Source organism: Syngnathus floridae, chromosome 7, assembly GCF_059516105.1.
Source record: "Syngnathus floridae isolate MCC-2025c chromosome 7, RoL_Sflo_1.0, whole genome shotgun sequence".
Lineage (NCBI taxonomy): Eukaryota > Metazoa > Chordata > Actinopteri > Syngnathiformes > Syngnathidae > Syngnathus > Syngnathus floridae.
In genome coordinates, this window is record NC_142419.1 from 4,766,202 (window position 1) to 4,791,929 (window position 25,728).

General features: G+C 40.2%; 1 protein-coding gene, 2 long non-coding RNA genes and 1 other non-coding gene across 19 annotated transcripts in view; 2 read left to right on the forward strand and 2 right to left on the reverse strand.

Moving 5' to 3' along the window:
- The window catches only part of LOC148394835 (uncharacterized), a 37,299-nt gene extending 23,792 nt beyond the window's left edge, over positions 1 to 13,507 (forward strand). For 2 of the 4 annotated variants that reach the window (XR_015859599.1, XR_015859602.1), the window contains exon 5: positions 12,603 to 13,507. This is a non-coding gene — a long non-coding RNA (uncharacterized LOC148394835). Of the gene's footprint in view, positions 1 to 4,569; positions 5,778 to 12,602 lie in introns of those variants that run through there. The other 2 variants (XR_015859598.1, XR_015859603.1) reach the window with 1 other exon arrangement.
- The window catches only part of LOC148394833 (RNA-binding protein Musashi homolog 2-like), a 166,989-nt gene that overhangs the window by 125,149 nt on the left and 16,112 nt on the right, over positions 1 to 25,728 (reverse strand). The gene's annotated exons all lie outside the window — the stretch shown is intronic.
- Positions 417 to 25,611, reverse strand: LOC148394836 (uncharacterized). The gene is made up of 3 exons (XR_015859605.1): positions 25,370 to 25,611; positions 1,739 to 1,818; positions 417 to 1,286 (listed from the first exon to the last, which is right to left on the reverse strand). It is a non-coding gene; the product is annotated as an uncharacterized LOC148394836 (long non-coding RNA).
- LOC148394837 (U6 spliceosomal RNA) lies at positions 3,898 to 4,003 on the forward strand. The gene has a single exon (XR_015859687.1). It is a non-coding gene; the product is annotated as a U6 spliceosomal RNA (small nuclear RNA).

The following is a 25,728-nucleotide window of genomic DNA, read 5'->3' on the forward strand; positions in this document are numbered from 1 at the left end:
GGGTGCTTTAAAAAATGTTCTTATAATATTAATAATTTGAGAATTGATTTTTGCATTGAAACATTTGCCAACAGTTTTAGGGATTTTCTTTGTCACAAGGAAATGTTAAACATGGTCAAAATTCCCTTGCAACAAGAAAAAAAAACAGACCACCATCTAAACGTCTGGCGACTAACCTGACCAAAGTGTGTTCTGTTGTGTGAGGAATCAGCTGGGATAGACTAATACAGATAACAAGCAGCATTCCGTGCATGCGCTGTGGCCACCCATTTGAAACTTAAGTGACACACTTTAAATTGTGCCTTGAAATTTTGTTGCCAGCTCCAATCTCTGCAGCACATTAGTATTGGCTAGTTCATCGCCGATCATCTACGTATGTCACAAAACATAACTTCCCCTTTCACAGAACGTGGATTCAGTTGTGGATTTGCCATGCCTACACAGTGATACACTGGAATTCTCTGATGGATTTTCAGGGCGGCCCAAATATTACCAGCGTATTTTCCCCTCTGCTGCCTTGCTTATAATGGTCCCCTGAGACTACTAAGTTCTAGTCATAGGAAAGGTAGACAGACTGGCCATGCCGACAATTCATCACAGCCAGTGTTGTAACTTAAAGTCAAAAAGTCAAAGTCTGCTTTATTGTCAATTCCTTCACATGCCAAGACATACAAAGAGATCGAAATTACGTTTCCCACCATCCCACAGTGACAAGTTATAGTACACAATATACATACAAGTAAATAACACAAAAAGTAAAAACAAGAAGGCACAAACATCGAATAAATAAGAGCGATGAATAAATAATAAATAAACAAATAACATAATAAATAAGAGGAGCAAAAATGGAGCAAGTGTGCATACAGCAGACAGTCAGAATATAGCGCAAAAGTACAGGATGTTACGCAGGAGGGGGGCGAGAGTTCAGGATCCTAACAGCCTGGAGTATGAAGCTGAGCCTAGTTTTATGACAAAATAGCTCCCATATATTGTAACCCTTTGGTCTTTTTGACACCGGACTTCTTTATGTCTTTTTTTATTGAGACAGAGGGTTCCCCACGGAACTGACACCACAATACTGCTGTCAAAGTCCTCACATTACAACTGAACTTCAAGCAAAAGCTTAATTTCATTTATCATCAAACTCCTTCTGGACTTTTCCCGTTTCCATATGATGGCCCTTTTCAGTCGGTAAACCCTTTGTTGTGTACACTGGCAGGAAGACAAGTGACCTCCAAGTTACTATGTCGCCTGTTTGGTTTGGCGCTGCCCCTCTTCGCAGGTACCTGCAAGAGGTTGAGGTTTAAACAAAGGTGGGAAGGGGACTGTAATTCTTGTATTATTCAAATTAATAGACTGTATACTTGGGAGGAGGAAAGTGATATCTGTAGTATAATTTCTTTGGCTGCATTATCTTCAAACAATAATCAAAACGGCAATTCCTTAGTAGCAAATGCATTGTCACTTTCAGTTAGAAATATCATCAAAGTTATTCTCGGCTTATTTATTAAAGTAAAAAAAAAAGTGTCTAGAAAGTTAACATCAGTATTTACACACATCTACATAATCCATAGTTTAATAGTGAATTTAGCTGGAGATGCTACAGGATTTGTTTCGTTTTCATTTTGCCTCTTGGATTTTTCCACCATGTGAAAAGAAAATTATTTCTGCAGGGTCTCGCTGCCCTGTGTGTATATCCCCCATGTATGATGAGGGTTAAATTTGATTCAGGCCTTACCGGTGTCTGCACACACCCCATTGTGTTAAAAGCACTCAGCAACCGCAACACATCTCTCGGTGGGTTCTGTCTCAAAGGTGCTGGGGAGAAAATTCCACCATTAATGTTACAATTTACCTGGGATATTGTGAGCAGTGTAAGAGAGTTTGGAAAAGAAGATTTAAACTACAATTCTTGTGTTGCAGGATAATCACTTGGCTGCTATACCACAGCTTTCCATTCAAATGAGGTCATAAAGTTTTCTCATTTCCTATCTTTACCTCTCGTATGTCCTTCTGATGAGAACCGTGATGTTCGCAATCAACTAGCTAATTGGTTTACTAACACAGATACAACAATTCTGCAGTTTAACAACTTTTTCATGAATCAGACTAAGGCTACATTCACACTACAGCTCAATTCCCATTTTTATGCCCTTAAGCAACCTGCATTAGATTTTTTAAGACAGTCTGAATGGCTCACTTTTGATTTTTTCAAATGCAACCTGGGCCACATTCATATGTAGTTCAACATCGGATAAGTATTGGATTTATTTCAATGCAAACGCAGTCTGAATGCTCAAGTCGCCTTGATCCTTGACGTCATCATGCGCTCCACATGAATGAGCAGAAAGTCTGCTTTGCAAGGGAGATTGACTGTTTTGATTGTGAACCTGCAATCTTGTTTTGAGGACCTTGAATGACATGATATTTTACTTTAATTTAATCCCCCTTGAAACATGAAGCATGAAGTGGACATTTGTGATGATCATAGTAGCCTCCTAGACAGTTCATTTATTTCACACAGCAATGACCTGACATTATCTTTGGTAATGTCTCTATGAATGCGATGAAAAAGCCTCGTCTCATTTCCCCCAAATATTGCATTTCTACCTCCACCCACAGGCACTGGGAAAACATGCAAACTCCACACAGAAAGACAAGAGCTGGAATCAAACCGTGCTCGTCTGAACTGTGAGGCGGATGTGCTAACCAGTGCTTCACCATGCTGCCCTAACCTAAGAATTATTTCATGAATAATCTCTAAATATATTACTATATTACATATGCCACCTAGACATACATGTGCAGCACAGATTTTTAAAGTAGTTCTTCAGGTCCGAAATCCATCTGACAGTCTCCTCTAGACAATAACAATGTCAGATATTTTCAAGCTCGACTGTCCTCTAGCTGACATTGTATTTCTTGTCTGGCCACTTGTCAAACCATTACGATGTGCTTGTTGCCCAAAGAGAATGAGATGTGTGCTAAACTTGAGTTCGCTACAAAACCACACGGCGACTATTGCACATACAAGAAGAAATGGATGGAGATGGGGTTCTTGTTGGCCTTTTATGCATTTATGCAAGAGATTTGGGGCTCTTAGGTGATGAGAATGTGGCGATTGTAATGAATCGATCCAGTTTCTGAACCCTTGCAGCGCATACACAATGAATGAGTTCCTCAATGGCATGTTGCACATTTCTAAGTACAGTGTAAAAAGGCTTTGTAATTTCAGTTTAAATATTACCTGATCATGCTTGTATCTCAAAACACTCAGTGTGGCAACAGGCTGTGTGAAGCAGAGGTACAACTAACGCAGGAGATCCCTAGATTTTGAATTGCTCGCTTTCTATTTTATTTTAGTGCAGGGGTGTCAAACTCATTTTTGTCGCGGGCCACATTGTTGTCATAGTTTCTCTCGGAAGGCCATTATGACTGTCAACGTCTTTTATATACATACAGTATAGGCTACACAACAAATTGATGAATAACTAGTTTTGAAATCAGGGACTACTGTTCAAATAGTTTAAAAAGATGAATGGTAATAAAATTTGCTAGCAACATCTGTTTTTAAAAAAAAGAAGACCATTTGTAATTTTAGTAATGACACAAAGTCGATGCAAAATTCGTTTTTGCGGGCCACATAAAATTATGTGGCGGGCCGTATCTGGCCTTGAGTTGGACACATAATCTTTATCGTTTAGTGGACACCAAAATTCCCAACCGCCAAACGGAATGACCGTGCTGCTCGAGTGGATGTATTGAGCGTTGCAGTATTTACCCAGATTAGAGGTTAGGTGTCCTTATGGGTCTGTGTGACAACTGAATTGACACCTAAACTGTAAAATGGGTTGCTTAATGTACCGTTCATATACTGGACTGTCGCATATACCGGTTGCGTTGCTTTGGCTTCACATATACTAAAATTGGAACGATACAGAGAAGATTAGCATGGCCCCTGCGCAAGGATGACACGCAAACAGGAAAAAGATACCCAAGAATAATCTTTATCGTTTAGTGGACACCAAAAATTAGAGTCATGAATGTTTTTTACTGATGCACAAAATGAGCCGTGCATGAACATCACCTTGTTCAAAGAGCAAAATCAACACATAACTGTCAGTCAAAAAATTACTCCGCAATGGCAGCTCCCCGCCTCCCCAAAGTACTTTTAGACATTTATTGAAAAGGACAATCAACCAAACACATCAATATAAAATGTTTACATAAGTACCATGAAACAAAGTCAGTTCAGTCAGTGAATATATTCATTTAGTAATCAAACTACTCTTGTTCTATTTGCTCAGCTCTTCTATTTGCTTTTATGTGTTGTGGTTTTGGTTGTATGAAGCACAATTGCATTGCACTGTGTATGAAATGTAACATTTAAATAAAGTCGTCTAGCAGGTCAAGCCTTTTTATATTGCTTTATTAGCGAGATACTCAGTCTCGCGCATTATACTGTAAATTTAATCATTATTATTATGCCTAAGCTTTGTGACACGATGACTATTCATTTCCTCATGACTTTGAAATTTCATTTCGTCTTTTTTTTCTTTTTTCTGCTAGGTGACCCTAAAACGCTGTCATAGAATAACTCCGGTTGGATCCGATCATGGTTCACCTTACCTGTGTGTTGCATGCATAGGTCCCGGCACGTTACTCTGATTGGCCAAGAAACGTACGCATGCAGTGTGGACAGCTTGACGCGAAAACTATGACAACAATGTGGCCCATGACAAAAATGCGTTTGACACCCTTGTTTTAGTGTATTTGTATAGCAGTTTTGAAAATTGCACCTGGCCTAATTAGTTTGCTGATGAGTTTGACCTTTTGTCTTTTGAATTTCATTCATCAAGCTCACTTCACTAAAACATTGTGGGTTTCGAATCTTATCATCTTGGTATATTTAACTGATTAGTCCATTAGTAAAATCCAAAATGTTTATCTGGGGACCTTTATCAGATACGAGATTAAAATGCAATTCATTAGATGCATTAATTACAAATCCTATAATTAATTATATTTTTTTAATCCTCTGACATCACGAGAAATTAAATAAATTGAGAAATTATGGTGCACCCTTTATAGTGAGCCACAGTTTGCCAAAAGAAGATCAGTTCATAACATAATTTTGGGGCATATATTGCTTCAGTTTATAAACCATAGTCCAGTCTTTTTGTAAGCTGTACAGAAAACTCTATTCTGATTTTCCTCATGTAACATAAACATAATTTAAACTGTGCCTCAAGTATTTCAGTATGTGCTTTTGTTCCTACCTTTGCATTTGTTTAACACTTTTTGAAAAAAAATCCACAATGACACTAACTATGAATTCAGTTATCCTCTTTTATACTGTATACAGTATGTTTGTAATGAGTAATCTGTTACTGTCACGAACGGGGTGGAGCTGGGCAACCAAATGCAGCTTGGACCAGGGTTTATTGAGGGAAAAGGTAGTTGGAAGGGAGAATGAGGGGAATAAACCAACAGAACCGGCAAACTAACATAACTTAATGGAGGCAGAGTGACAGGGGTAACCAACAGACGGACAGACCAACTTGGAGAGAAACTAACCGAACAGAAAGACGAGACAAAACAACGAGAAACAAGACAACAGACGAGACTACAGACGAGAGACAAGAATAATCCGACAGGGGAGTGAGGGGCAGACAGGATTTAAATACGAGACAAGTAACGAGAGGCAGGTGACGGTGATTACATAGATTGTGAACAGACAGGAGGGGAGGGCCGAGTACACAGCGACGCAAACTGAAACTAAGGCAACATTTACACATAATAAAACGACCGGGGACGAGTTGTGACCGATACAGGCATTGAAACAGAACTGCACACATACCATAATTTCCGGACTATAAATCGCGTTTTTTTTCATAGTTTGGGGGGGGGGGGGGGGGGGGGCGACTTATACTCAGGAGCGACTTATATGGTTTTTTTCCACAAATTTTTACTTGATCATTAAGACATCACTTACTTACAAGTATAGTTGACCACTTCCCATGTTATTTTTAGTATAGTTGATCACTTAACATGCTTTTATATCTTTATCTTGAACATATTCAAAACATAAAAAATAGAGAAAACATCAAATAAAGCAATTAACACTTTAAAGCACCATATCCAAGTCCACTGTCTGTTTGCTCCTCTTATATTTATTATTATTTATTATTATTTGTTTATTTATCATTTATTCAACACTCTTATTTATTCATTGTTTATGCCTTCTTGGGTTTTTTTGCGTTGCTTGTATGCATATGTGTACTATCTCACCGAGGGATAGTGGGAACGTAATTTCAATCTCTTTGTGTGTCTTGGTATATGAAAAAAAAAATCGACAATAAAGCAGACTTTGTCTTTGATAAAACAACCAAATTAACAAAACAAAAAACTACATCTGAAAAAATATATATTTTCAGACGAAACTGGATGAGGGCGCTTTAAATTTCACCGTTGGCCGTGACTCATCAACTGGGTGGGCTTAAGAAAAATGGCACCAAAAAGAAAGTCATATTTTGCAAGTTACAAACTTCAAGTTGTAAAATATGCAGCTGAAAACAGTAATCGAGCAGCAGAAAGAAAGTTTGGAGAACCGTGATGTACCAATGGATTACTATTTCAAGTGACGTCAGTGGCACCGCGCGGCCCGACCCACGTAAGGACTACCGGCATCATTAGCGGTGATCATTTCTAAGTGACACGGAGGACAAAGAGTTTAAAGGAATTAAGGATTTGGAGTGACATAGAAGGTTTGAAAAACTATTATGGCTTTTACGCACGCCCGGTCCAACTCTACTGAGTCGGGGGCCGGCGCTCGACCGAGTGGCTGTCCGCGAACGGTGCATGGGGCTCGGACATGGCCATTACGCACGCCCGGTCCTCTGCCATGGAGCTCTCGTGTCTGGAAGTCCACGCCGCCAGACGCTTGGAAGTTTGTTTTGTGGAATAAAGAGACGTTTACCAAACCCACGTCTATCCTTGTACTTTGTTAATGCTACAATATAGTTATATACTAGATCTGTGGAATAAAGACGAGGCTGACGTCAGGGCACACGCGCGGCGATGTTGACAAAGGACGAGGAATATGATCGATGGATTTAAAGTGCACGGATGGTTGGATAATATTATTGCTTATATTATAGTTATTTGAAATATAGTTTATCTATCGTTATATGAGCCTGTGGAATATTTTGAATTGCAAGCGCCCTCAGCCGCGCGCAGCCATTGTTGACAAAGAACGATTGATGGATTTAATGAATTGGAGTGACACCGATGGTTTTATAAACATGTACATTTATGTAATGGTTGTCCTAACTCACTATATGTTACGTCAGGCCCGTTCTCAGCTCCTCATTTGTGTTTGTCACGTTAGCATACCTATCGTTTATCCTGTTGCTATCGTATCGAATGATCGATGGATTTAATGAATTGGAGTGACACCAATGGTTTTATAAACATGTTATTCATGTAATAGTTGTCCTTAATCACTCTATATGTTACATCAGGCCCGTTCTCAGCTCTTTGTTTGTGTTTGTCATGTTAGCATACCTATCGTTTAGCCTGTTGTTGCTATCGTTTAGCCTGTTGTTGCTCGTTCATGACTGTTTTTGGTGTGGGATTTTGTCGAATAAATTGCCCCCCAAATTGCGACTTATACTCCGGAGCGACTTATATATGTTTTTTTTCACTTTTTGGGGCATTTTATGGCTGGTGCAACTTATACTCCGGAGCGACTTATAGTCCGGAAAATACGGTAGACATGAAGTCGTCTTGTCACCCATAATGCTCCAAGTCGGCTGCCAACAGACATTGCTTCTTAAAATCTAGGTTTTTTTTCAATACTAGTATATTGTAATTGTGTAAAGGCAGAATACCTTGTAAATACTATAAGCATTTTATAAATGGCTGACATTATAGGTAGCTTGGTGTATATAAAGCAGGGCTGTGGACTCGGTCGGATTTTTGCACCGAGTCCGGCCTCTTGACCACCGAGTCTGAGTCAGTGTCAGAGTCAGAGTCAGAGTCCGAGTCCGGCTGTCCATTTTTTCTGTTAATTCATGTGACTGCTTCGTCTTTATTCAAGGCTAATTTAGATCAAAATCAAAAGAATGATATAAGCTGGGTGACATAATCATCCTTGACATTGGTACATAATGTAAACATTAGCCTAAGTGCAACTCAACGTGGCTGCATTGATCGTAAGCAGGGCTGTGGACAGTATTCCTACGCGCATTCTCAGCAGCATGATGAAAATAAAATTGAACATATTTTTTTTTATTGTCGGACTCGGTGGACTCGGTCAAAATCAGCACCGAGTCAGAGTCCGGCAAAAATGACCGAGTCCGACCGAGTCCGAGTCCCCGAGTCCGAGTCTGAGTCCACAGCCCTGATATAAAGTATTCTAAAGTCGACAGAGGCAGTGTGAGTGTGCTTGGGTCGCAGCACGTACGTAACAACAGTTTCTCACACTTACACAAAGCTACATGAGGACAAATTGCTTTCAATTACACAGGCTCGTTCATCTTCTGTATCCACTAAATGTTGACCTACCGTAATTTCCGGACTATAAGCCGCACCGGACTATAAGCTGCACCAGCTAAAATTCAGGGATATTTTAGTTTTTTTCTTACATAAGCCGCACCGGACTATAAGCCGCACGTGCACATGAGTTTTTTACAAAGAAAGACAGTACACAGAAAGCCGTAAAAATCCATAAATACGCCGCGCCGCCATTTAAGCCTCAGGGTAACCTTCTGGATAAAATGCATTAAAAGTTCACATTCATTACAACTTGTTTTTGGTGAGCAAAATATCAGAAGAATTGAATTTAAATGCTGATTGATTGGGTTTTAATACAATGCAGATGGTCCAAACAGCGCCACTGCTTTGTGTAATCTCTGAGTCACATGGCAGAGTAAGAGAAAGGGTTTAGAGCCCTTTGACGCAGGTCACCTAGCGTGCATTCCTACTAAATGAGTGATTCCTACTCATAATGGTCACAAGCAACACAGCCAGAATAAGCTGCAGTCATAGTAGTGTTTCAAAATAGTATTTTTGTTGTTGTTTTTTCTTCAAGATACCGCACAACAGTGGTCCACAGCCTTTTTACGAGTGTATAAAAGTGATCAAGTCATCACAAAAATCACGAAAAATATCTTATATAAGCCGCACCTGACTATAAGCCGCAGGGTTCAAAATTTTGGAAAAAAGTCGCGGCTTATAGTCCGGAAATTACGGTAATTATTTTGTCTGAGACTCAAAAGTGAAACTTCAGACAATAATTCCACTCCACTGCACATGTTCTGTCACAACAGTCGGTATTTTTAAATCTATTTATTTGCAGCACATTGGTTTATGTACAGAAAATGCCCTTGAGAGAAAAATAGAAACTATACCATTAACAATACTGGGTTAAACACTGGACCAAGCCAGGAAGTTGGGTTGTTTTCTGCCAAACAATTGACCAAACTTCGTGGGTCTGTTCAATTTTTAACCCTAATTGTGTTTTTAACCCAGCGTTTTTAAGAGTTTAGTCAAATAGTAGAAGCACCTGAAGTTACTGATGGTGTAGAGTAGGGGTGTCAAACTAATTGTTTTCGCGGGGCGCATTGTAGTCATATCTTCTTTAGGGGGGCCATTATGACTGTCAACCCAAATAAATGTATGAGCACCTCATATTATATACAGTAAAAGCTAAAAAACAAACTGACAAAGAACGTTTTCAAATCAGACGAGTAAAAACTGGTCTGTCCATCCATCCATCCATCCATTTTCTGAACCGCTTAGTCCCCACGGGGGTTGCGGGCGTGCTGCAGCCTATCCCAGCCATCAATGGGCAGTAGGCGGGGGACACCCTGAACCGGTTGCCGGCCAATAGCAGGGCACTAAAAACTGGTCAAATATTTAAAAAAAAGATATTATTAAAAGTGAAGACAATTTGCAATTCTAGTAATGACACAAATTTGATGCACAATTTGTCTTCGCGGGCCACATAAAATGATGTGGCGGGCCATATCTGGCCCCTGGGCCTTGAGTTTGACACCTGTAGTGTAGAGGTACACACGCCTGAATTAAGTGCAGGCAGTTTGAAATCGATTCTTGTTCAGTGGCGGTTTGCATGTGGGTGTGACTGACTGTTTGTCTCTATGCGTGCCCTGTGACTATCCGGCGACCAGTTCAGGGTGCAGTCTGCCTTTCACCCAACGTCAGCTGGGATAGGCTCCAGCACCACGTGACCCTGAACAGGATAAGCAGTGTTGAGGATGGATGGATTGATGGATGGATGGATGGATGGATGGACGGACGGACGGACAGACGGACGGAAGCACCTGTTGCTAAACCCAAACTGTGACAGGCTTTTTACTTTCTGGACCTGAATTTCCCAAGTCTGCTTATATCGCTCTCAGTGTTGTGTACGCGTGTAGGTCCCACATTGAGGTCTTGCTGAAAAAATGTACATATCATAAATTTTTGGGGATTACAGAATAATAATAAAAAATGAAAAGCTCAAAGTAACCAAAAGATTAATTATAGACACTGTGACCGTGACAGTCTTTTACTTTTTTCCATTGTTGACCGGGACCAGATGTCCAAGTTTCAGTTTGTGTTGTGTGTGTATATAACCATTGGAGAGGAGATCTGTCATGGAAATTCCACCTTAAGTAATGTGATAGAATTGTGAATACAGATGGGTTTCATTATTCGACTTGGCTAGAGGCCTGACAGACAAAAAAGCAAAGGGGTGTTTGCATGTGCTGCACAATATCTGTATTATTGGCAGGTCATTAAAGCTGGTGAAAAAGGATTTTCCTGATTGCTCCACGAAGGCTGCAATGTGCTTGATTAAGATCTATGTGATCTGTTTGTCCAGGCTGCAAATTACGGATAAAGTCAGCCTGATGAAGAGCCCACTGAGGGGATTCCTTTCAAACAATGTTCTGCACTAACCTGAACAAACACAACACATTGTAAAACTCCATGTAGATATTCTTTGTTTGTTTAGTAAACAGAATCTAGTGCACAATGGACAGTCAATTTGTTGAAAAAAATTACAAAGTCAAAAGACATTGTAAGAAAAAAAGAAAGGATAACATGAGAAAGAGGCGGAGAACAGCAGCAATTGCAAGTCAAAAATGAAATATTTATAAATGGCCATACCAAGCACAAATCAGTCTTTTATGGATTATGAAGTAGATTAAGATTCCCCTTGCAGGTTGAAAAAAGCCATCTTCCAACATTAATTTAAATTCTCCTTTTTGTTTTGTAAATTGGTATAAAGCACCTCCTAATCACTTGAGATTCCACAGTTTTTCCTCTAACCAGCACATGAGGCATCTGTTTGTTGGCAAGCGTGTTGCACACATAAAACAGGGCCCAAAAAGAAAAGAAAAATGGGCCTGGAAGCTCTTCGAGAAGTTGGCACATACTACCCTGCTTGCTGTGCTACTTTCTTACTTGCTTGCTTTCCAATTGTCATTCTCCCGCCTGCTCAGTAATCCTTCACTGTTCGAAAAACAGTCTCTAAATTTAGCATCATATTATCACGCAGCATGGAAGGCTGCAGCAAACTAGATAGCCAGCTATAGAAAGAGTGAGGGTGCATGCATGAAAACTCTGAGTGTGTACGCTAGCGTGTGAGTGTTGACAAATTGAGGACTGCTAGCTGCATTCTCCAGAACTAATGTCTTACTGTCATTGACAGTATGAGTCAAATCGTGTGGGAAAGTTCAGATGTTTCCAAAAAAAACAACAAAGTTAACATTTGTTTATTACTGAATGAACGTGGCCTTAATTTTGAGTACCGTATTTTGCTACACTAGGGCGATAAATCCCAGTGTCAATCATAATTGGGCAGTATTGCGGGCACACTTTGGTTGTTTTGGCAATTATCGTATTTATTCTAATTATCGCCCATATTCTAATAATCGCCCAGTGTGTGTTAGCAATGACATAAATAAAAAACATTGATACCTCGAATGATCGCCCATGCTGCTAAAAATCCCCCCCAAAACTTACGTTTTCCTCCGCGGCCGCATGTCGACGTCATTGCGCAAGTTTAAATATGACTGATTTGACAGCACCTCGAATGTCCCTTTTAAACTGTTTTTCTCCATAAACTATGATATAATTACACTCGCTACTCCGCTACACAATTACGTTATCGGGGCGTGCGCTCGAACAAGATGATCGCGATAACATGACGTGCGCAACATGTGATGTGCGACGGTAACGTGTCGCATCGATTGGAGTGTCAATTGACGCACGCCGCTGTTAAAGGTAGATCAAAACACCCGCTGTTCTAGTGTTAAGAACACCAGTGAGATGCAGCTATTGCATACTACATAAGGAAAATATACATATTATCCCCCATTTCAGTGCCCCTTGGCGATCGGACAAAAAGTGTTCTCTATTAATCGCCCACCCCTGTTGGCCATAAACCTTCTCTAATTATCGCCCTGGGCGATAATTAGAATAAATACGGTATTTATAATACAAACCCCAATTAAAATTATGAGATGTTGTGTAAAATGTAAATAAAAACGCATGGGTAGAGGTTTATTTCTTTTGGTATTTTGTTTGACCAGTGGTTCTGACCGCGTGGAGCAGGGACAACAACCTCCTGCTGAACGTCAACAAGACCAAAGAAATTGTTGTTGACTTCCGGAAGGGTCACACCCACCACCTGCCGCTGACCATCGACGGTGCTGTGGTGGAAAGAGTGAGCAGCACCAGATTCCTGGGGGTGCACATCGGTGAGGACCTCTCCTGGTCCGCCAACACCGCATCGCTGGCAAAGAAAGCTCAGCGCCGCCTGTACTTCCTGCGGAAACTCAGGCGAGCAAGTACTCCTCCGGCCGTCATGACTACATTCTACCGTGGCACCATTGAGCGCGTCCTCTCCAGTTGTATCGCTGTCTGGGGTGGTAGCTGCTCTGAATACAACATGAAGGCCCTGCAGCGCATAGTGAACACGGTTGGTAAGATTATTGGTGCTTCACTCCCCTCCCTGAAGGACATTTACACCTCCCATCTCACCCGCAAGGCGACCACGATTGTGAGTGATGTGAGTCACCACGCTCACTCTTTGTTTGATCTTCTGCCCTCTGGGAAGAGGTACAGGAGCCTGCGCTCCCGCACCACCAAACTCACCAACAGCTTCATTCTCCAGGCTGTTAGGATCCTGAACTCTCTTCCCCCTTCTGTGTAGCGTCCTGTACTTTTGCGCTATATTCTGTCTTATGTGCTGTCTGCTGTATGCACACTTGCTCCATTTTTGCTCCTCTTATTTATTGTGTTATTTGTTTATTTATTATTTATTCATCACTATTATTTATTCATTGTTTGTGCCTTCTTGTTTTTATTTTTTTATGTTGTTTACTTGTATGTATATTGTGTACTATGTCTTGTTACCATGGGATAGTGGGAACGTAATTTCGATTTCTTTGTGTGTCTTGGCATGTGAAGAAATTGACAATAAACCAGACTTTGACTTTTGACTTTAACCTTGTCGGAGGTACCGAACCCCACCAGTTTCATATGCGCATTCACCAAACCCCTCTTTAGCGAATTTATTTATTTATTTTCAAATTCAAGACATAAATGTATTTTACTGGTGCACAAAATGAGCCGTGCATAATCAAGAACAAAACCAATACAATGCATGAACTCACAACAAATTACATACCTGCAAATCAGTATGACCTCTGCTGTTGCCTTTGCGAGACCAGTTCAGATATGCGTCATCACAAATTTACATGATAAATCAGGTGTGTTCGGACCTCCGCAGTGGAGGCTCTGCCGAACCCCTGAGACCGACTCACCGAACCCCTAGGGTTGATCGAACCCAGGTTAAGAACCACTGTGTTAGAATTTACGCTGGTAGAAGTGGGTGTAACTTTTGCCAGCCTGGAAAGCCACACCCACTAAGAAAGTGGATCTGGAGAGCAAGTCCATCGTGGCCTAGTCTGGGTTCAAAACGATCCGTCCAATCAACTTTGTTTATTTGCTGTAACGTATCCTTTGTTCGTAAAGTTTCTCTCCAACTCCAAAATGGCGAGCAGGGGAGAATATACTTTGTCAAAGTCATTCAGTATTAAATCAGTTTTAAAGACCCCAAAACATGTCTTCATTAAAACCCAACAGCATTTCTTCCAAAATAATCTATTTAAAAAGAAGACTTTTTCTTCAATGTCACGTACTCTTTGCTGATTGGTTGATTTCGCTGTTTGCTCAGGTTTGCCCCATCTCACAAATGTGCTTGTTGAGACTATCCCCCAGACTCGATCCCTGGCACAGCAATGAGTCGGGATTTCCAGGCTCTGCGTTTAAACCTTTGTATGCCATTGTGGGCTGGAGGTAGACTTTTTTTGGCCAATCCTAGCAGCACACCTCATTCATCCCGACATTCAGATATTCTGAGCGAACACTGGCAGTGCTTGACAGTGCAGAAACAGATATAGACTCACTGGAGTTCTTTGTATGATATTGGCAGATATACTGTAAGCACTCCCTTTGCCGATGATTTACATATGACATGGTTGGACACGATCATGCATGTGTTTTACATACATGCACGGTCGTGCCCACCCCCTTCCAATTTAGATGCCCTCTAACTTGTTTTGGGTCGACAGAGGTGGAGGCAGTGGAGGGAATCATTCCCCATGATTCATTCACTATCGGCCGAGGAAATGTGTAACCGGTGACGTTATTATTCTTACAGCCAACCCGTCCCACCAACATGGAAGCACAGGGCACTAACGGCTGATCTAAAAGTCCGGGCCGCCAGATCACTGCAATCGAAGATACGCTTTTGAAACTCAGTTATACATGAACAGATATACGTATTTTCAGGTTCGGGATGCAGACAAAGCCTACTTGAAGTATACAAATTATGTTATTTTTATGCAGAAATGTTTTTAGAGTATTTTGTAAATAAAGTTGATTTGATTTGAATTGATACCTGCAACATGTTCCATCGACTACTAGGACAGGGCCAAGAAAAGAATAGGAAACTTGAATGCTAAAAAAACACCCATTCACCAAACACCCATATCCCCAGGTGAATAGGTTAATTGAAAACAGGAGTTACATGATTAGGCATAAAAGAAAGGCTCCGAAATGCTCAGTTGTAAAGATGGGCCACTTTGTGTACAACCGAATTAGTAAAGTTTCTCAAAGTAAAATTGCAAGAACCTTAGGGATTTCATGATTTAATATCCATAATAGTGTATTATCAAAACATTCAGAGAATTTGGAGAAAGCAGCAAGGCTGAAAACCAACAGGCCCATGACCTTAGATGCCACAGGTGGTATTGCACTAAAAAACATCATAATGCCATATGGGCTCAGGAACACCTCAAAAAAGATTGTCAGTTAACAAAGGTCAGCGCTTCATCTACAAATGCTGCCAACAAAGCCACGATTTTTTGGGGGACGACCCTGCTTATTTCAGGAGGACAACGCCAAATCACATTTTGCATATGGTACAGCATAGCTTCATAGTAATAGATTGTGTTTATTAGATTGGCCTGTCAGCAGTCCAGACCTGTATTCCATTGAAATGTTTGACTCAAAACACAAAATACGACAACAGTGACCCCGGGCCGTTAAGCATCTTAAATTACAAGTTTATCAAACAATAATGGGGAAGAATTCCACCTCCAAAGCTTCAACAATTCGTGTCCTCAGTTCCTCAAGTGTTGCTAAAAGGCAAAGTAATATAACACTATGGTAAACACACTTCTCTCCATTTTTTTTTACAATGTGTTGCAAAAAAAATCTAATTCAAAAGGGGTAAAATGTGGTGAAAAAAAGTTTAGCAGTTTGAACAATAAATATATTTGTAGTGTATGCGACTGAATATTTGTTTTTATTATTATTATTATTATTATTATTATTATTATTCCCTGATGATCTAGTGGTTAGGATTCATCGCTCTCACCGCCGCAGCCTGGGTTGGATTCCCAGTCAGGAAACCAGATGCAGCCATAGGGGTGCACAAGCCTGTGTCTTCCCTGTGCCTGTCCCAAGCCCGGCCGGGTTAATGCAGAGGGTTGCGTCAGGAAGGGTATCCAGTGTGAAAAATTTCCCATGCGAACCACCTGGAAAAAACAGATGGTTCGCTGTGGCGACCCCAGAGGGGAAAAGGTCGAAAGGAATCATCATTACCGTAATTTTCGGACTAAAGGTCGCTCCGGAATATAGGTCGCATTAGCCATAAAATGCACAATAACGTGGAAAAAAAAACCTATATAAGTCGCATTTTGGGGGGAAATTTATTTGACAAAATCCAACACCAAGAACAGACATGAACGAACAACAGGCTAAATGATAGGTATGCTGACGTGACATAAACACAAACGAAGAGCTGAGAACGGGCCTGACGTAACATTCAGAGTTATTAAAAAAAAACTAATACATAAATAACACGTTTATAAAACCATCTGTGTCACTCCAATTCATTAAATCCATCGATCGTCCTTTGTCAACAATGGGTGCCGGCCGCTGACGGCGCTTGCACTTCAAAATATTCCACAGGCCCATATAACGATATATAAATTATATATCAAATAACTATTATATAAGCAATAATATTATCAAATCATCTGTGCACTCTAAATCATTAAATCCATCAATCAAATTCCTCGTCCTTTGTCAACAACGCCGCGCGTGCGCCCTGGCGTCAGCCTTGTCGTTATTCCACAGATCCAGTACATAACTATATTGTAGCGTTAACAAAGTACAAGGAAAGACATGGGTTTGGTAAACGGCTCTTTATTTAACAAAACAAACTTCCAGGCGTGTGGCAGCGTGGACTTCCAGCCACGGAGGTGGAAAAGAGATCCATAGAATAGGACTGGGCGTGCGCAAAAGCCATGACCGAGCCCCATCCACCGTCCCCGGACAGCCACCCGGCCGAGCGCCAGCCCCCGACTTCTATCCACGGAGGTGAACGAGAGCTCCGTAGAGTAGGACCGAGCGTGCGTAAAAGCCATAATAGTTTTTCAAACCTTCTGTGACACCCCAAATCCTTAAATCCTTCAAACTCTTCGTCCTCCGTGTCACTTAGAAATAAAGCCGCTAATGATGCCGGTAGTACGTGGGACCCTTCGTCATCTTCGTCATCCCGTGATCAATCTTTGTCCTTTTTGTAAACAACCGCCGCGACACGCCGCACCGCTGACGTCACTTGAAATTCAAATTACAGTAATCCTTTGCTAAATCGCGGTTCGTTTATCGCGGTTTCACTTTTTTATTTTTTTTTTTGAAAATTTTTGAAAAAATTCACATATAAGTCGCTGCTTATTATAAGTCGCCCCCCCACCCAAAGTATGAAAAAAAGCGATTTATAGTCCGAAAATTACGGTATTATTATTATTATTATTATTATTGCGCTTGTTGTTTTAGATTACTCCTCATTAATTTACTGAATAAACTGGCGGTTGGAACATATGTTTGTCTGCTTACTGAGCAATAGATCCAACCAAACTGATCCTGAGATCCTACACGCATCCATTCTTTCCCCATCCATTTTTAACACCACTTATCCTGTTCAGGGTCGCAGGCGGTGCTGCAGCCTGTCCCTTCTGACATTGGGCGAAAGGAAGACTTCACCCTGAACTGGTCCCCAGCCAGTCGCAGGGCACAGACAGTGACGAACAACCAGTCACACCCACATAGACACCGCCACTTAGAGGGAATCGATCCCATGCTGCCCGCACACAAGTAAGGCTAGTGTACCCCTACATCATCAGCAAATTCCTTCATGTTGCAATACTCAAATTACAGTAATCCTTTGCTACATCGCGGTTCGTTTATCGCGGTTTCACTTTTTTTTTGAACGTTTTTGAAAAAAATCACTTATAAGTGGCTCCTTATTATAAGTCGCCCTCCCCACCCAAACTATGAAAAAAAACGCGACTTATAGTCCGAAAATTACAGTATTATTATTATTATTATTATTATTATTATTATTATTATTATTATTATTGCGCTTGTTGTTGTTGTTTTAGATTACTCCTCATTAATTTACTAAATAAACTGGCGGTTGGAACATATGTTTGTCTGCTTACTGAGCAATAGATCCAACCAAACTGATCCTGAGATCCTACATGCATCCATTCTTTCCCCATCCGTTTTCAACACCACTTATCCTGTTCAGGGTCGCAGGCGGTGCTGCAGCCTTTCCCTTCTGACATTGGGCGAAAGGAAGACTTCACCCTGAACTGGTCCCCAGCCAGTCGCAGGGCACAGACAGTGACGAACAACCAGTCACACCCACATACACACCGCCACTTAGAGGGAATCGATCCCACGCTGCCCGCACACAAGTCAGGCTAGTGTACCCCTACATCATCAGCAAATTCCTTCATGTTGCAATACTCAAAATACCTTGCCACAACATAAAGAATGGCAAAAAAACATGATTTTGACTTCTCAGTCAAATATATGTATCTGTAGCAAAAACAAAGAAATCGGTCTCACTCTTCCAATAATTTTAGAGGGGAATGTAGCTTCATGTTACACTTTCCCAATACTTTTAGAGGGGACTGTACCATCAGATTATACTGAAAATACCAGTTAGCTATGAATGCATAGTGTACTACTTAATACAATGAAATAAATGTGCTACTAAAAACACAAGCCCTAAATGTTTTGTATTATAAACCAGTGTTACCACTCACTGCTAACAACGGCTTCTTGTCAAATGATCCATACCTCCAGCCCTCCTGGCCTACATCAAAGGGGTTTTTACACTGGTCTGCCTTCTGGCTCTTTCTGATGAAAAAAGGGGAGACAGCTTTTAATTTGTCCAACTGTTTTCCTCATTAATGTCACTCAATAAGGGGATCTTAGTGGTCGAACACCAACATCCTCTGGGTTGGTCAGTGCTGATGGTTGCTATACAGTACTTGGCTTGGAGCACAAATGGGCTACTGTGATTAGTGAAGCTGTTAAATGTTAGTCCAAAGATTCTCGAAACGTGGGTCAGAAACGGCAAAGTATGGATTAAAACGAACGGAGCAACACCAGAAGATGTCAAGACTCTCGTGAGTGAACTGGAGGAACTGAAGATGTATGGCCTGGTGGTGGGGGAACCTAACATCTACAATGGCTAAACTGATGACCATAAACTGGTACCTATGGACCCTCCTGACGAGAATGGTGGATTACAGCAGAGCACAACATGGCAAACAGAAACTGGCGGGGAGGACATCCATCTCAGGTAGACCGTCCCCTTACACCCTTCATGCCATCCAGTGACACTCTCACGAATGCAGGAATTTCTGTCCCACCGAATCTAGACTCTTTATTATTTAATTCATTTGACCTAGAGAATGTTAATGCTGGTATCTATGAGTCGTTCTTGAACCCAGATACTAATTACACTCCCCTAAAATCTGTTGAATTGTCATGTGAATATTTTTCTGAAGATATGTTTAACAAACCGTGCAATACTCCTCCTGGCCACTGCCAAACAAATGTATTCTCCACTGTCCACTTTAATGTACAGAGTATCTCTAAAACTCATGATGGTCTGAAAACCTATTTATCAACCTTAACACATTCCTTTTTTGTAATAGCTCTTACTGAAACCTGGATGGTTGATAATACATCTAGCTACCCTCTCTCTCACTACACTCCTATACACTCCTGTAGACCAAACAAGCAAGGTGGAGTCTAGTCTCACTGTATGTGATTGATAATTTCAATTTCTCTCCCAGAAAGGATCTAAGAGTTAACTTTGATACGACTGTAGCAGAATCTGTGTTTATAAAACTCTCAGCTTGCTCACTTATAAACAACAAAAATGTGATGATTGGATGTATATATAGACCACCAGACTCTGATAAAATCACCTTCAATGAAGCCCTCGACTCTACTCTGGAAATCATAAACAAAGAAAACAAATTGTATGTCCTACTTGGTGACTATAATATTAATTTGCTTGAAACTAAGCAGTCACATACAGCAGACTTCCTTAATACATTATATTCCATTAACTTTTTCCCTCTTATCAACAAACCCTCCAGGATCACAAGCTCAACGGCCACTCTCATTGACAACATTTTATTTAATTCTCTAGACTACAAAATAACATCTGGCCTGTTGATCTGTGATGTATCTGATCATCTTCCTGTCTTCCATTTCATCCACAATGATAGTGGTCCAAAAATCAAAGGTCATACTGGTGATCAAATGAAATTCCGCAAATTTACCGAGAAAAACATGGTATCTTTTATATCTATCATCAGCTCTGTGTCATGGGATGAGGTTATCCTGTTGCAAGATGTCAACAAAGCCTATCACTCCTTTCTAACAATACTAACAAATGTATTAGAGTCCTCATTTCCTTTAATTTCTAATCGTAAAAATAACTCTAAAGGGAAACCATGGATAACGGATGAACTAAAAAAATCTTCACGTAAAAAAAATAAACTTTATAGAAAATCTATTGCAAATACCACCCCTATAAATATAGAAACATACAAGAAATATAAAAATAAATTTACAGTATTACTAAGGAAAACCAAACAAACTTACTATGCTGATAAATTTACTCAAGCCTCTGGTGACATCAAAACAACATGGAATCTTATCAACCATTTATTACATCGCAAAAAATCTAAAACATCTACCCCAAGTGAGATGCTGGGGGAAAATGGAGCCCATTCTAAGCCAATAGATATTTCTAATGGTTTCAATAATTTCTTTGTAAATGTTGACGCTACCTTGGCATCGAGCTTCTCAACCTCTGATACAAGCCCCTGTTGCCTAATTAAAGGGCAGTTTCCTTAACTCTCCATTCTTGACCCTCCTAATGTTGAGGAAGTTTACAGCATTGTCACGAGCTTGAAAAACTCGGCCCCTGGCCGTGACGAGATCAGAAGCATACTTATTAAGAAAATCATTCATTCAATAATAATCCCGCTAATACACATTTTCTCCTTATCTTTAAAATTTGGCATTGTACCCCAAGAACTAAAAATTGCTAAAGTCATTCCTATTTTCAAAGCTGGCGAGACAAATGAATATGATAATTTTCGGCCTATATCCATTCTTCCACGCTTCTCCAAGATTCTAGAAAATTTGGTTTATTCAAGATTGGCAAAGCACCTAGAAACAAACAATAGTCTCTACAAGCATCAATATGGTTTCCACAAAACGTTTTCCACTGAGCATGCACTGCTTCAGCTTGTCAACCATATCTCAACAGCTCTTGACAATAAGAAATTCACTCTTGGTGTCTTTCTAGATCTAACTAAAGCATTTGATACTGTCGACCATAAGATCCTTATCGCTAAGCTAGAGAGACATGGAGTGAACGATTCTGCCCTGAAATGGTTCACAAACTATCTCGCCAACAGAGAACAATATGTATAGTATATAAATGGTTGTTCTTCCAACAGATCTAAAATACTATTTGGGGTCCCGCGGGGCTCAATATTGGGTCCTCTATTATTTTTGGTGTACATAAATGATTTTTCCATGTCTTGTTCAAATTTTCTCCCTTTGTTATTTGCGGACAATACCAACCTCATTGCCACCCACGATGATTTTAATTCCCTCATTGCAAGTGTGAATGCTGAGTTGTACGCTGTTACAAAATGGTTCAAAACAAATAAGTTGACACTCAATATAAAAAAATTTAACTTCATGATCTTCTGCAATATAAATAAATCTTACCCCACAGAACAGACCAAAATTTACATAAACAATAACGAAATCCATCAAGTTACTAGCACCAAATTCCTAGGAGTTATAGTAGACGAACACTTAAATTGGTCTGCACATTTATTTGGTTTGCAAAAGATCTATGAAAATGCTAGGTATTTTACAAAACGTTTGTCCATCCTTCTGCTCATCTCACTCTATATTATAGTTTCCTGTTTCCTTTACTCAATTACTGCAACATAGTCTGGGCAGCCACATATCCAACATACCTCAACAAATTACTCATCATATGTTGGAATAATTTTAAGTGAAGCTTTGGCCTGCCAGACCTGGAGGCCTCGCCTTTACGAGTTTATCTTTCCTTTTATCTAGGTTCTTCCTTTTTAGTGATAGGGATGTCTTTTGATCCCTGTCAGCCATTTGTATCCTTCCTGTCCTTATGTTGTCTGTGTGTTTTGGTTCCCGTAAGAGGCCTTCACTAACAATGAGCAGGGCTTATTTGCATAGGTGACATGTTCTTTGTTTGATTCACAGGAACTTCATTCCTTTTCATTTAGATGTAGGTTTGGTTCATAGATTGTAGTTTATCAGACCTGGTTTTCTTTGTTAAGGGTTACATACAGTTAGAAGTAGTTGCATAAAAGTTATCCCATATTTACTCAATGTTTGTTTAAGGAACTGCATACCGGTTACCTCACGTTTGTTTAATGTGTGTTGAAGTGTTTAGGACAAGTTACTTATTATTATTATGTGTTAATTTACCAAGTAGATAAAGTTAGCAAAGGTCTAGTTGCATTTGTTCCACAGCAAAGCGGCAATCAACGTGCTTCAAGGTATTTGACCACAGTCGAGGACGAGTCAGCCAATTGTGAGGGAAGACGGCTGGGGATGGCCTCTGCGGGGGGTCACGAGCCAACAGCGAAGTGCTAATTCACACCACACTACATTCTTTTGCTAATCAGCGTTGCTACAGACACAATTCCCCCTCCCTTTAGTGTAGCAACGCCTCTGTAACCAGGGCAACCATAACATTAAAAAGAGGGGCACGTGGAGGAAGGACTCAGAACTGATGGAGGTTGTAACTGAGATTGCTTTCTCTATCGTTCTCCTCGCGAGTAAACCAGTTCTGGTTGTCTTCTCCTCTTCATTCCAGCAAGTGATTTAATGTCTAATCGTATTTAGACCCAACATCATACAAAAGAAGTTCCTAAGAATTATCTCTTCTTCAAATAGATATGAACCATCGGCACCACTGTTTAGAAATTATTCACTACTGCCAATTGATAAAGTAAATATTCATCAAACCTGTCTACTCATCCATAAATACATATATAGGAAACACTGTCTTCTAGCCACTTTTCATAATTTCTTCACATTTGCATCAGACTTTCATCCTTATCCAACAAGACAGAGGGACAATCTTCACCCACTTTTCTGTCGAACATCACGCCATCAATATAATATCCACTTTAGAGGGCCCTCACTCTGGAATAAGCTACCAATCCATATCCGATCCATATCTTCACAGGCTGCTTTTAGAAAGCACCTGAAACACCACCTTCTCCACTCATGATCCTACCAGTCCATAATTACTCCACTGCACTCAGCTGATCCATACTAAGAACATCAACATAAACCACAATTTATACTCTGATTCTTCCTTGTTTTGTTATTTTCTGTTTACAGTTCTTCTGTTCCCTTTTAGCTATTCCTATCTGGTGTCTCTTTGATTGCTTCAACATCGCTAAGTGTCTATTTTGTTTCGCTTGTTTCTTATTTTGTATAGTGTATCTGTTTATGTATGTATACATACACACTCGTATATATGCATATATAAATAGGACGAATTAATATTTAGCTTGTTAAAGCTGACTTTGACTTTGACTTTGACTTATGCTTTTGTTTATTTACTTGTATTTTTTTAAACACTTGAATGACATTTGACTACACAGCACTTTGTTTTGCACTTTGTATATATAACAGGAGTGGAGCTCCTTACAAGCCCTAGGCTTCGTCTCCCTCCTTGCACTGTTATTGCTATAATAGTATGTGCTAAACAATTAAAAAAAAAAAAAAAGCTTAGCATGAAGGATGACATGCTCAAGGCAGCAATCACAGTGCAGGTTTTCTGCTCAAATCTGATTTAGTGCATATATTTGGGCTCATTATTACACCAAAATATTTTATTCATTTCTATAATATATTGTCCCATATTTGATGCCACATTCCTTATATTTACAGTAAACCTAAAACAACCAACATGCACATACACCCAAAACAAAGGTAAAAATTTTACTTCACTCCACGGAGTACAAAAACATCAGTGGGCAGCAGTAGCAGAAGGGAAGAAAACAAAAATTACATGACTGGCTATTCACAGGTTCAGAGTGCAGGTTACCTCAGCATTGCTGATTTAGGCATGGTAAGAAAGGTATCCAATTCCATGTGTTGTTTTGTTTAAATTACCATAATGTACCATAACATTCAATATATCCGAATGGGGACATAGGGAAGAAAAAAGTCAACAATAATTTTCACAACTCTACAAACTCATTTGCCTTTGATACACCTTGATACAATTTCTGATTACTAAATGGGAAAATGACCTACACCAAATTATTGGACCCAAATCCATCCATTTTCCTATCCGCTTATGCTCACAAGGTCACCAGCATGCTGGAGCCTCATAAAAAAGTTTAAATAAATAAATACATACACAAAAAAACTTGAAACCCAAATCTGCAACCCATACAGTATAAAACAATCCACAGCATTACTAATCGGAGAAAAATGGAAGTGTCTCAGTGTACAGTGTTGCACTAGGTGTAGGAGGTGCCAAGGTGTTCATTGGATGCCCTCTGTGTTGTAACTGGCCTGGGTTGGTAAGGACTGTAGAGATTGTCTGTGGTGCTGTCACTGCCCCACCACTACCTGGCTCTCTTCACATGGCAGCCCAAGTGCTGTTGCAACCTGCATCTTTGCAGTGTGCCGGTAAGATTTGGCCATGGGCACAGATGACACTGGGAAGACGGGGATCACTGCCCATCAGTTTCATAAAGACCATCTGTCCCATCTACTTTTTCCACGTATGGTGAGAAAAATCTAAAGTAAAACAGAGGAGTAAAGTTCCTCTTCCATTGGGATGGACATGGAGCCTGCATAGCATAATGTGTTTACATCAGAGATGGGGACTTGAGTCACTGTGACTTGGACTCGAGTCGCTGTTTTGATGACTTGTGACTTGACTTCACAAAAAATAAGAAAACTTGAGACTCGACTTGGACTTGGAAGTTAAAGACTCGGGACTTGACTTGAGACACGATGACTTGAATGACTTCAGTGTTACTTAGTTTATGTTTTCAGTTTGAATATAAGATTAATAATAGATTTTAAAAAATAATATCGATAACACGGTAGGAGCGCAGGCTGAGTGTACTGATCTCCCTGTGCGTTATGTACTTCATGTACGTTGTCACTGTTCATCAGCCAGCCAAACTCATGTATAGAACACTTGAGCCAGGCTTCAGAGCGTCTTGGTCCCTCTATTTCTATTCAGTGTTAAACACAACGAGTGAAACTGCAAGTGAAGCAACAAACACACTTAGTTTCTTCTATAAGTTTTCTTCTTATCTTATAAACAATAATAAAGTTATCCAATAAAACAATGATAACTTACAGCCATTGATTCCGTGAGCATAAGGAGAGGAGAAAGATTCGCTTAGATGACGCGAGTAACGCCAACGTCTCGCAACTCATCAGTTGTCAAGTCGCTTCAACAAAAGCATGCGCAACTTCCGGTGCATTTCAAAATACATTTCCGGTTTGCTTCCGAACGACAAATAACCATTGTGTATGCTTCTTTACAAGGAAAACATTTCTTACATCATGAAAACAATTCTGAGGGCAGAACACTCCCCGCCTGGCATGTAATGCCACTAACCTTTGAAACTACTTTCCTTTTTCTCAGGCCACTTTTAATCCGCTTTTTCCATGAGAAGGACCACTTCAGAAATGGGCTGCAGGTAAGTTTTCGAG